Genomic DNA, 13,890 nt, shown 5'->3' on the forward strand with positions numbered 1-13,890 from the left:
ATATCTATGGTTTTCTTCAAGCCCAACTATAATGTTCCTGTAACTTTTCTTTTTTTTGTGAATTTCTAAATTCTATATCCTGAGTTTAACATCCCTGTAACCTTTGTTTTTTTCAGTGATTGACTGTATATATATATATATATATATATATATATATATATATATATATATATATATATATATATATATATTCAAATCCACATCCTTTGTAACGCCGGGACACCGTGACAGCGGTGCATTAAGGGGCAAAGGTCCCCCTTTGTTGTATACAGGTCCACAAAACGTAGCAAAACTACGTAAATGCACTCTCCTTGAAAGATCAGGAATCAAGAAATCCTTAGCAGAGTGCGCTTTTCCAAAAGCTCATGTTTATTTAGAGTGCAGCATCGTGACAATTCATGGAATCAAAAAACCCAACGCGTTTCAGCGAGGAAACTCGCCTTGATCACGGGTCCCGTGATCAAGGCGAGTTTCCTCGCTGAAACGCGTTGGGTTTTTTGATTCCATGAATTGTCACGATGCTGCACTCTAAATAAACATGAGCTTTTGGAAAAGCGCACTCTGCTAAGGATTTCTTGATTCCTGATCTTTCAAGGAGAGTGCATTTACGTAGTTTTGCTACGTTTTGTGGACCTGTATATATATATATATATATATATATATATATATATATAACCTACTTGCAGTCGCCAGTAGGTAGTTATAGGTAGGACCTTGTTTCTATTCAAAAAGCATTTATTCTTTTGCCAATATCTTTGGCGCTGTTTGATGAAGCTTTGAGAAAGTTTCGAAACTAATGGGGTACTCTGGTGAGCTCCTTTCTTGAAGGTTTCAGGGTGATTCATCAAGCGGGGGCTAGAAAAAAGGGAGGTCACAAAACACATTCTCTCCATGTTAAACTCATTGGAAATTTGGGAGAAGGCTACAGCCTGAACTGCTGAACGGAATTGCACCACATTTGGCAAAAAGGTACCTCTTGGTTCAAAAAGTGACCTTTTTTAAATGCTTTATATCCGTTCAGTAGTTCCTGAGAAATACATACATAAAAAATGTTTATATCTGGTGACCGCGGTGGGTCCGCGAACCCCCCAGAGCATGAGCTTGATTCTCATTGGCTGCCAACACTCTAAACCAAAAAGTGTTGGCAGCCATCTTGGGACTCCGTTGAACCAAGTCACAGAAAAAAAATGTCATAAACAAGAATAGGAGGCAGGGTAGAAACACTCTGACCACTATGCCTGGTTAGGGGGTCCCAGAGGGATCCCCAGGGCAAACAAAAGCATTAAAAAACATATGCGTCGGGGCATGTGGCCGCTTTGAAGCCCTGGGGCCTGCTACCTCCCCGAGGTTTATACAAAAAAATATACGGGGTCTCCTATACTCCCCACGCTACCCTGGGGACCACCACCTCCCCGGGTCTTAAATTTATTAGGGGCGGGGGGCCTTGCGGGCCCCCCAAGCCCCGAGGACCGCTTCCTTCTTGGGGCTACTTCAAAATACTAAGTGTGGGGGGCTCATGCCAAACTACCTCCCCAGGGCATTGAATAATACATTGGTCTGTTGCAGACCCCTGGCACTGGGGACCACCACCTCCCTGGGGCTTTAATCCTGATGAGAGGGATCAGCGTGGCCCCCCTCCTGGAACCCTCCTTGGCCCTGGGGACCACCACCCCCCAGGGGTGCCCACCCCCAGGACATTGCAGTTTGCAATGGCAGGGTGGGAGCACTGCTCCTGCCCTGTCATTGCAAACTTCTGCTTCGCTTCATAGAAGGAAGAGCAGAAAAACTGCTCTCGCTTACATGACGCGAAGCAGAATGGTTTTGGACAAGGGGAGCTGTATGTTTACAGCTCCCATTTTCCAAAAGCAATGCAGGCTTCCGCTTGCCTGGTCAGGGGTCCCAGGACCCCCAGGGCAAAAAATCTTTTTTTTTTATTTTCAGCGGAATTCATGTAAAGTTTGCGGATCCGGCTAAATTTTATTTTTTAAACGAAGCACTGGGTTTCCCGCGTTTTATTTGTTTTAAGCCCCCAGGCAGTGCTTTGATATAAAACGGGGGAGTGACCTCGGACCACTATCAGCAATCCAGCTGTGTGGGGCTTACTAGAGATAACAGGAGGGCTAGTTGGCCCCCAGGGACCCTCAGGAGGCAAGGAGATTACATCTCCCAACCAACAGCATGCCAGGAGGTGTGTTTGCAGAGTGGTGGGGAAAGGAAGCGTGGTCTGTGTTCACCTCCCATCAATCCCACTACTGGAGGTATCAGGTGGGCTAGATGGCCCCTTAGGACCCCCAGCAGCAAAGGGGACTTCAATCCCCATCAAAGAGTGCACTAGGGAGCCTGTTTGCAGACTGGTGGGCAAAGGGGGCATGGCCTGCTTTGAGAACTTACAAATGCTGCTGTGTGGGACTTACTGGAGGTAATAGGAGGGGTAGTTGGTGCCCAAGGTTGTCCTTGCAGGACAACTACCCCCTGTTACCTCCAGTAAGTCCCACACAGTGGTATTGCTAAGTGGACTTCAGAGACCACGCCCTCCCCTTTTCCACCACTCTGCAAATGCACCTCTTGGCACACTACAGGTTTGGGGATGAAGTCCACTTTACTCCTGGGGTACTTTGGGGGCCAAAAAGCCCTCCTGGTACCTCCTATAATTCCTATGCAGTTGAGTTCCTGAGCTCTGGCCGGGGACCCAGCCCCCTTTCTTCACCACTCTGTAAACGCTACTACTACGTTATAGTTTGAAATTAGCGTTTAAAAAACCTTAGAAATTCACTGAAAAAAACATAGGTTTCAGGGACGTTATAATTAGTAATTAGAATTTTAAAAACCTTTGAAATTTACTGAAAAAATCATAGGTTTGAGGGATGTTATAGTTAGAAATTAGTATTTAAACAACCTATGAAATTCACTGAAAAAAACACAGTTTTCAGGGACGTTATAGTTAGGCTGACGTTTGCCTCGTACAAAACAAGAGAAATTTGGCTAACTGTAACCTGCGCCCCCACAATGCACTGCTGATGACATCACATATTACGTCACTAATAACATGGTCAGTGCCATCAATGATGACATCACTGATGACATCTCAAATGACATCACTGATGACATCATCCTCTTAATATCTGATGCACCTCCTCACACCCTAATACACCCTTCGATACACCCACTCTGAAATACAGACTGCCATTTTTGAAACCATAGACACACCAATATCAGTTAGTACACATCCACTCACTCACCCATACAATCACTCATTAACTGCCTCTCACCCATAGAGTAACTCGCACACCTAGTCAGTCACGCAAAGAATCAATCACATTGCCAATTACTCACCTATACAGTTATACACACACCACCTCACTTATTCATACAGATACTAACACATAACAACTCTCTTATACAATTACTGACAAAAGCACACACTCATCCATACAGTCACTCTCACAGTCCTCACTCTCACATATAGTCACTTATATACTCCAACACATACATATACTGCCTTTCACATATGTAGTTACTCACACATTTACCACTGAGATATCCACTTACTCACGAACACAGCCATATGCACACTCACTCACCCATACAGCCCCTCGCACATGCACTCATGAACCCATACACCCAGTGAATCACCCACTCACACATCCATGCAGACAGTCACACCCCCCCCACCAACACAGACACTCAGGCACCCATACAGGTACTCATACAACCAATCATTAACCCATAATGGCACTCATGTAGCTACTCACCAACCTATGCAGCCACTTATACACCAACTGACAGACTGATACAGACATTCACACAGATTAGTCATTCCCCCATGCATTCACTAAGACAAGTTTAATCATTCACTTATACAGTCAGTCACGCACCCACTAAATCATCTATTCAGACACTCATACAGCCACTCATTCTTCAATACACCTTGGCCTTTATGTATATAACATTCTTAAACTTTTTAGAAACACTCAGTCACTGGATTATGTCATCAGTGATGTCATCAGTGATGTCATTTGAGATGTCATCAGTGATGTCATTGAACATGTCATGAGTGATGTATTATGGGACATCATCCTCTGTGCATTGCGGGGGGGGAGAGTTATAGTTAGCTCAGCTAATGATAACTGCCGAATTTCTCTGGTTTTGTACAAGTGAAATGTTAGCCTAACTATAACATCCCTGAAACCTGTGGTTTTTTCAGTGAATTTCCAAGGTATTTTGAATGTTAATTGCTAACTATAACATCCCTGAAACCTGTGTTTTTTTCCAGTGAATTTTAAGATTTTTCAAATGCTAATTTCTAACAATAACGTCCCTGAAACCAATGGTTTTTCAGTAAAAAATAAATAAAACCCCAGCTCTGATTTTTTTCTCTTTTAAGGTAACCCCAACACCTCTTTTTATTTAAACCCTTACTTTCCTTTATCTCTATCCCTTCCTGAACCCTAACATACATTTACCTCCTTTACATCCACATGCCCCTAAACCCCCAAAACCCTTACCCCCTTTACCTCTATCCACCTCTTAACCCTAATCTCACCCATACCTCCATTCTCCTTTAACCACCCCTAAAGCCTCATTTCACCCTTCCCTCCTTTATCTTTACCCACCCCTAACCCTGAAATCACACTTACAGCCCTTTGCCCTATGAGCTGCATTTTTAGCCCCAGGGACCGCATCCCCAGGGTCCAAAATGTTTTGTTATGGGAGTGGGCATGTGTTCCCCCTCCCTAGGCTGTTTTTACCCTGGATATTTAGCTGGTTACCACAAACTACAGGCTGCTTGACATAGCCCTATCAAAAGATTTTCATTGACTTCCATGTTGTGCACCTCTGACTCAATTGCAGTTTTTGCAATGACAATTTGAAGTACCTTTATTGAGGACAACAAATATTATTCTGTAGATAAGCCAAATTGCAAATGTTAACTTTTATATGCAAAGTGCACACGTGGTTCTAAACAATGTTTGTTACTTCCAAGAGGATTCTCTACTTTATAAACCATGTAAAGAATAACAAAAATAATTTACAATGATTGGCAAAAGTGTAAGAGAAACTGTTCTGAATCTGAAGGAACAGGCACTCTTTATCGTACCTATACGTAATCTCAGTGGTTTTAAGAGATTGAAAAACACTCCAGCGCAAGTAGCATAAACATAACAATTTGGGAGTGTGGGCACCCGATTAATAAAAGTGCAGAAATATTTGAGAGAAAAGTCATATAATAATTGTTTCCTCATATTACACACAATACTACAGGCAGATAGTTTTGGATGGGCAGACACCACCATGTAGGACCTGGTGGTAAATTTCCTTACAGACACAGAATTGATATGTATTTGGTTTAATTTCCAAGTCCATGTTTGTGGAGGAGTTGGAATTCTGTGTTGAGTGATATTTGTCGCAAACGGTAATTACTGGATGATTTAAATACCTTACCCTTGTTTAAACTTTGGCAGGTCAAACCTGCCGAAATTTAACAATTGTACATGTGTGTTGTTCTCCCAAAACTCTGAATAGCTTCTACTTATCCCACCTGATATTGAACAAATGGGTATCGGATTTTATCAGCTCAGTGGTCTGAGGGGCACAACGTGCCCGTACTTTTTTCATTTTAGAAAAACCCTACTTTTTGCGTAAAGACAACCGTCCCAGGACCTTTCATTTTGAGCGTTGAAATTCTTCAGTTGAAGTATCAGGCAAAGAGCTTCCTGTGCTGTGAAACCGAGCGTGAGGCAGGCAGCTAAACAAGCCTTCTTGCATGGATGCCTTTGGACTGAAAGAAATGTAAATGTGTGCAACAGGTCTATCTACAAATGTAAATGGTGCTTGGAAGACTGTATTGGCTTTAGTTGATGGAATCACTTGAAGCTCCTCCTGATGAAGCAAATGTGTTCTTTTTGATAGTTATTGTAAGAGAGCTACCAGCTATACTATGAAGTGCAGGCTTTTAAAAGATAGTTATAAGAAAAATTTGCACCATTCACTACTGCACCAACCAGGATTCAGTTCTGTGGCTCTGTGATACAGACACAGACCTCTGCTGTGCATTAACTAATAGAGGTTTCATAATATGCGATTGTATATTTCCCACTGATTAGCATAGCTTGCATTTAATTGTAATCCTGGCTGTTAGTTATTTTAAGTGTATTTACCTGAAGGTGAAAGACAGAAAAAAGTGACAGATTATTTTGTTTATTATATGCTGCACCTTTTGGCCATGCCCCCACGCTCACTCACCCAGCCCCTTTTGCACGCAGCACCATAGTTCCCAGACTTTTTTTCAATGCACTTCGACCACTGTTTCAGGCACTATCAGGGCACGAGTCGGCGTACACACGGTTGGACGGCGTCCAACCACTATTTTCACAGAGTGAATGACGTCCACCCTGCCAAGATGTTGGGCCCCACTAAATAATGTGCTAAACTCGTCCCGGCGTAATTTCAGCAGCGCCTGCATGATGTCTGCTTTCCATCTGCAACAAGTAACAAGCATTGGCATAGCAAATAGGTCTCGCCTTTGGGACCTTATAAGTGTTTAGCTATGCAACAGTTGATGTTGTTGCACCAAGGATATTGTGCTGCATAATTAAATACTTATAAGGTCCCAAAAGTGAGACCTATTGTTCTGCCAATGCTTGTTAGTTTTGTGTGGAAATTAACAAGTCAGGTCCTGAATTAAAAACTTGTGACACACTCAATACACATGTCCTACAAGGGTGCTATAAGGAGTCGAACAGACCGGCTGAAGTAATGGCTAATGACTCAATGAGTTCAGCATCAGAAATTCATGACAGGTAACGTTTCAGGCTTCCTATCCCAAATTCATATGTAAACAAGATTAGATGTACCAGGGATGCGAGACTGCTATACTGAGGGGTGAGCACAGTTCTCTCAGGTTGCTAGCCTCAACATCGAATTCACTGGCCACTCTAGGGCATTCATGCCTTGGGCACCACAGCTTCACTAGGCAGAGATAGTCAAGGGGTTGTCTTTACGGTACTTTACATTAGAATTAGATCAGCTTCAATCAAGGTCTGTCCACAGAATGGTAATGGTGCTAAAAATATATCTTCCAAGGCAATTGCATTGACGAGTGAAGTTGTTCATTTCCATGCAAAATATTAAGTGATTTATATTTTATTAAACTTTTGCATAATTGTCAGATGTTAATAGAAAAGCATTTGAGAGAGCACAAATTTGAATAAAAATTATGTATAGGCCATATTTACAAGCATATCATGAAACGTAGGAATGAAATGTATATCGTAACATGAAGTTGACGCTTATAGTATAAAAGTCAACGGAAAGTGACAACATGGTATAGGAAATGTATAACTGTATTCATATTAGAATGTATTAGATCTAGAAGGCCCGTATACGTAGTGGGCTAATGTAGAAATGCCTACGAACAGTAGAACGTGCAGAGTAGAATTCAAATACGTGTGTAACTTTAAATACAGAAACGGCGAGAAATGTAACATGGAGAAATGTGCAAGGAGCATACACATAACGATGTAACCAATGAGAATATAGCTTTATATTCTATGTATGAGATTATATTCTATGTGAACTTTATATATTTTATGTAAAATTGTATTCGTTTAGAAGAAAGGTATACTAAAGGCGTTCATATATAAATGTATGTTAAAGGTTATACTGTGTAGAAGAAGTTTGTAGGAATGCTGGAAGAGTTAGGTCATTTGTGATTGTAACTTGAATGACCAAGAGTTCGCAGGAGCATAGTACAATGTATGTAATTTAGTGGACTCGCAGGAGTCGTGAATAGTCTTCACTTGAAGGTGCGAGCCGAAGAGTCTAGCATTTGTTAGATTTAAGGTGACAAATGTCGAACGAAGTTTATTGCCTAAACATGAGAGGAGGCGATTGGAATTTGAGCTTTGTTTTGAATGACCATTCACAGGATCTAGTAAGGTCAAAGAAATAATTGTAAGTTAAAGTCTTGTTTAAGTTCATATGACTTTTGATCTGAAAGTGTCAAACTATAGCCGCCAACGAGAAGATGACATCTAAGGAGAAGGGTCAACCTAACGGACGACGCAAAGAGACGAAGCAATGGAAAGAGCCAGAAACTGACATCATCGGGGAAAGTCCGTGGTGGGCGTCAAGGGGCGTTCCACCCACACTGTGATTGTGTATTTTAGGGACAGCACCCCGGGGAGGAGGTAGCAATGAGCAATTGGAGATTAGGAACAGCGAGGCGAATTGCTCAAAGCGAAGGCAAGGGTAGATGCCTTGAGCAGATGCGCTGAGAGAGATCAGAGCGCAAGGGAGCAGTAGGCCGAGGACCCTTAGAAGAGCGGATGGGTAGGCAGTGAGGGTACTGCTTCTTAAACTTAAGTTACCTTTAGAGGCTAAGAGAGTTTGAACTTCTTTGGAAGTCAAACTGCTGACACCTTTATAGGGAAGAAACTTGCGACATAGGGATGTCACCTAGTATAGAGTAGGGACAGATTTAACTTGATTATTTTTCTCTTTCTGTAGATGATGCAAAGGAACCACTTTACATCGAAACTTTAAATTGCTGATTTTGGAACTGATTTGTATTCTTTGTATACTCTGAGATTTATCCTGAGAGGATTGTAATTTGCATTCAAATTTGACTTTTATATAAAACTTTTAAACTTTATCAGTTGTAAGTGGTTCTTCAGAGTGGCGTCATTTAATGGGGTTGAACTAAACCTGTGTGGGGGTGGTCTTTTACTCAATGACAGATACTAGCGGTCCAAAATTACGAATGAGATAAATTATTAAATTGATCATAAATTGATACCAAAATCTCATTCCCCGCAGTTGGTAGCAGAGGATGGTTATCTTCTTGAGGAAGACGACCTAGGCCAGGTTTAGTTTACCCCAAGGTCCCTAGTCATCGACGACCAGAAGAAGAATCCCTGCCGAAGAAGGTGCTGACGGTGCATCGAGAGAAAAGCAGCAGAATCGGTTGAGAGTGAGTATAAGGGTCATGCGTTGTAAGATTGCGGTGTTTTATGTTGTTCCTGTGTTGTAATGTCAAGCGGAGTTGAATGCCTGTAGTGTGATTGAGGGAAGGTTGTGAGCGCGCGCAACCGGATAAAATCTTATGTCCAGAGGGCTTAAGTGGTTCGGGTGTATCGAACACCCAGAGTAATTTGTCTACCATTTAATGGGGGTCATGAAGTACCATTGATCGCCCGCAGACCGATGATAGGGGGAGCGTTTGAGTGAGTGTATGAGTAAACGCATGCTGGTCGTACGTTTACAGTGTGTAAGTAACCTATCAGTTGAGGCAAGCGTCCGACCGTAAGAGGAAAGACGTCTCGCCAGTTGAGGTGACAATTACAGTTAGACTGTGGCCGTACAGTCAGAGAAAAGTGATCGCTTGGGCGGAAGTAGTCATTTTTCGGCGTATGAATGAAACGCATGCAAGATCGCGAGACGAGTTGAGAAACGAAGGAAACTGCTGTAGAGGGAACAAGTGACGTCAGCGTAGAATCGCGCTGAGATTGGTCAGTCGGCGTAGAACAGCGTTGGGATAGGCTGATTAGCGAGAGTTGCACAGGGATTGGTGGTTGTCATCAGGACGTAAATAAGGAAGAGAATTAATAAGAGAAAAATCGTAGATCATCAAAAATGAAGTGCTTTAAGGGTTTAAGAAAGATCTTTAGGAAGAATAGAAGAAACTTATATGCCGGAGAAGAAGCTCCACCAGAAGGCACACCAGCTTATCATATGGCAGTAAATGTCGGTTTACACTCAATAATGTGGATCTCCGAGTGGAATAGGCTAACAGAAGGGGAAAAGGAACTGATGTTTCCGAGATTCGGAACGTTTAAACTAGACGTGTTGAACCAACTGAAAGCAGTAATGCTTGCGACAAGACCTCTACCGAGGCCAACACAATTTGAAGCTCTTAGTGCATGGTTTAGAGCAGCACACGAGAAGAGTTTAAAGAGGCGTCAAGAAAGAGTGAGACGATCAGTAAAGGCAGTGCAGGATGCCAAATGGGATGAGGAAGCTAAGAAGTGGAGAGTGCAAAAGATAGAAGCAGACAAACTGTTCACGATGATAGAAGCCACGGGAGAAAGGAAACCTCTAGAGGAGGAAGATGAGGAAAGCGAGACGGAGGAGGAGGTGATAGAGAGGCTATTAACAGATAGACCACCTCCATATAGTGGCGAAACCGCAAGTCCCATATTACAGCAAGGGGACGGAGCTAGATGGGGAGAATATAAATCGATCCCAGTAACAGAATGGGACTCCAACAAAAGGGAGGAATTACCTCAAACTAGTTCCGAACAGAGAGTAGTGGGAAGATTCGTGGTCCAGAAGGTGCCAGAGACGCAAAGCGCAAGGTCGTACCAAATGCCAGACGCTTTACAAGTACCTGTCACCATAGGCCCTATTGTGTCAATCTACAACCCAGAAGGGGTCCAGCAGGAGGAACAGGCACGATGGGACAGGGAAAGGGCAGAGATGGAGAATAGGAATAAAACGATGAATTCTCAAAGACAGAGATTAGCACCAGTGAGTCGGAGTACCCCATTAGATTCCGCAACGGGTCCCTGGATAGAACAAGGGGGTCAAAGAGGATCGATGGATTTGAGGGGACCAAAACCGAAATCCTATAAGGAATTAAGGGAATATTTGAAAGAGTGGGATACTGCCGAAGAGGCTCGTAATAAAAGTTTAGAAACAGGAGCTGAATGGAGAGATCAGGATAACAAGATCCTCTCTCATTGTGGAGCTGGCGAAAGCAGCCCGGAGTGGGAGAGAGGGAGTCAAGGAAGCAGAAGAGATACGAGTCCTACCATTAGCGGCAATAGGCAAATGTGCGATGACAGGAGTGCAGGGTGTGGCGAAGTGCCTCGCGTCACTTTCAGTGAGGGAGAACGAAGGACGCAGGAATACCGAAACACTTTCAGATGTGCACACCATGCTCCGGATGAAAATGTCCAACATTGGAATCACGGGAACATGGAGAGTCGCGAAGGGTCTCGCCATGCGTCCGGTGATCTAGGGCGAAGTCATGAGAATACAGGTAGTCGCGAAACGTCTCGCCATACATCCGGTGATCACGAACGAGATCGCGGGAGCATGGAGAGCCATGAAGGTCCTTATCGGTTGTTAAGTGATACCAGACAGCAAGCGAGTTACAGTGGTTTAGAACAGCACGGAGGATCTTATCTTGTATCTGGAGAAACCGAATCGAAAAGACGGAATGTAGGGTTGAAGGATGGAGCATTGTTCCACCACACCCCAAGGGAAGATGGAAAGGCTTGGGATTTAGAGAGGTGGGAACAAAGAGATGGAAGAAAGATTCCTCATAACTCACCTGTGCTCAGGCGTAGGGCGCATAGTGGAGGAGAGAGGGATATGAGAGAACAACCTAGGACAGACGTACTGAAAGTCGAAATAAAAGCAAGACGCATAGATGTAATGAGTTTGAAATCAGACTTAGATGAAATAATTGACGGCACAGTGGCAATTGAGAGGTTAGAGCTGTACGCACCAGATGAGATACTGTTCTTATCTAAAGACGTTACTCGGAAAGCGAGAGCAGCTCATGAAAAGCTATCTGAATTGGCAGAAAAGTACATGATAGACATATCGAGAACTAAGGCTTTGCAGGCCAATCATAGGCTGAATTGCACGGATCTAGATTTAGATGAGCGCAGAACGATTGGGCTGAGAGTACACATAAGGGAATTGGTCATGTGTATTAGAATATGGAGAGATCTGGATAGATGGGAGGAAAGATGGTCCAAGAAGGGATCTGTCAGACGGAGTACACTTGTGAAGTCTCAGGATACAGACCTAATGCGAATGGAAGCTTTTCCTTTGCGAGAAATCGCGAACGGAAACTACGTGCATGTACCCTGGAGTAGGGGGGATCTAGCGGCATTCACTAATTCCTTCCCGAAACTTAGAGAAAATCCCGTTGAGTGGTACAAGCAGGTAGAGAGATTCGTGAAGATCTCTAAGGTACTGTGGATTGATTTGAACACGTTGTTCGATATCGTAGTACCCGGAGACTTGTGGACGGCATGCAAACTTAGTATTGAATGGCCCACTTGTGAGCCTCAGAGAGATACCCAGACAGGTGGTCCATCAGACAGGGTCATGGAAAAATACGAAAGGGTAATAACATGGCTAAAAGAGAAAGTGCCGGTGCAAGACATAGACTGGGTTAAGATAGATCGAACAACTCAGGAGCCTAAAGAGACAGTTCACGAGTTCTATGAGAGATTACTGAAAGCATTCAAACAGTACAGTGGGTTGGACGTAATGGATCCTAAAGACATAGGACAGTTTGTGTCAAAGTTTGTTCTCGGATTGAGACCAGACATTAGCCTAATGATTCAACAGCACTTGATCTGTTGGCAGAACAAACCTTTAGACGAAATTCTGAGGTATGCTAGATACTGTAGCGATGAGATAGACTCGAAGGCAAAGAAGCTCAAGGAAAAGTTAATGTTAGTACAGATGCAAGCAGCTGGAAAGGGTGGACAGCGACAGCAGGGAACAGGAGCGCAGGCAAAGAAACAGAATAATCAGACCAGAGAAGAGGAAGAAAGACCGAGACCGAGAATGGATATCGCAACACTGAAAAGAACAACCAGGTGTCATCAGTGTAACGAGGTGGGACATTGGAGACGCGAGTGTCCTTATAACATTGAGACAGGGGAATTAGAACAGGAGGAGGAAGAGGTACAGAATAACGTGGTTAAGGGAGCGACAGTCCCGAAGGGAAAGTTTATCAAAGGGGGGACTCAGACTCCTCGAGCCCCGTTTCCTCAACCACCTCGCATTACGAATGGAGGGAAAACCTACAGACAAATGCCATTATTCGTAGGAGGAGAAGAATGCTACTACGTTGATCCTCTTACAGGGCAACGAGTGAATAGGGAAGAAGACTGTACTTTAGGAGCAGCCCTGGAAGTAGATCAGAGAGGACCATACGTAGAAGCTGAAGTAGCTGGATGTCCTACGACCTTTTTGGTGGATACGGGAGCCACTAGATCCACGTTGAGATCAGCGGTAGTCCCAGGTCTGCCAATATCAGGAGAAATGATTCAGGTGGTAGGAGTCGCAAACAAGAGGATGACGAACCCTCTGACGGAACCAGTGTCAGTAAAGATAGGGAATTACAGTGACGAACATCAGTTTGTGATCTGTGATTCTAGTCCGGTGTGTTTGCTAGGAAGAGATCTGTTGTGTAAACTGAATTGCACAATACATTGCACACCTGAAGGAGTAGAAGTACAGACCAACGATGAAGATGCCGATTTCAAAGTTGTAAATTCGCAGGAATGTGTGGAACTATATCCTACCCTGACAGTGGAGGAGCTTCCACAGGATTTGAGGGAGAAAGTGTCAGCTGAGGTGTGGGATTTTACTGGAGAAGAAATAGGCTTGATCAAAGGAGTAGAACCAGTAAAGATCTTGGTAAGACTCAATGCCGAATATCCAAGAACACCACAGTACAAGTTGACACCAGAGACGATTGCAGGAATAAAGCCTGTGATCGAATCCATGATTAAACAGGGAATACTGAAGGAGATCGTGGGTAGTCCATGTAACTCACCGATTATGGGTTTGCAGAAACCTAGTGGAAAATACAGAATAGTGCAGGATCTTCGAAAGATTAATAATATTGTTGTCTCATGTTGTCCAGTGGTACCGAATCCATCAGTGATATTATTTCAGATACCGTTCCAAGCTGAATGGTTCACTGTGATAGATTTGTGCCAGGCTTTCTTTTCGATTCCTTTAGATGAAGAGAGCCAGTATCTTTTCGCTTTTAAGCTGGAAGATCGCGTTTTAACATGGTGTCGTATCCCTCAGGGGTATACAGAAAGCCCATCGATTTTTAACCAGCTTTTAAAG

The sequence above is a fragment of the Lissotriton vulgaris genome, chromosome 5 (genome assembly GCF_964263255.1).
Source record: "Lissotriton vulgaris chromosome 5, aLisVul1.2, whole genome shotgun sequence".
Taxonomy (NCBI): Eukaryota; Metazoa; Chordata; class Amphibia; order Caudata; family Salamandridae; genus Lissotriton; species Lissotriton vulgaris.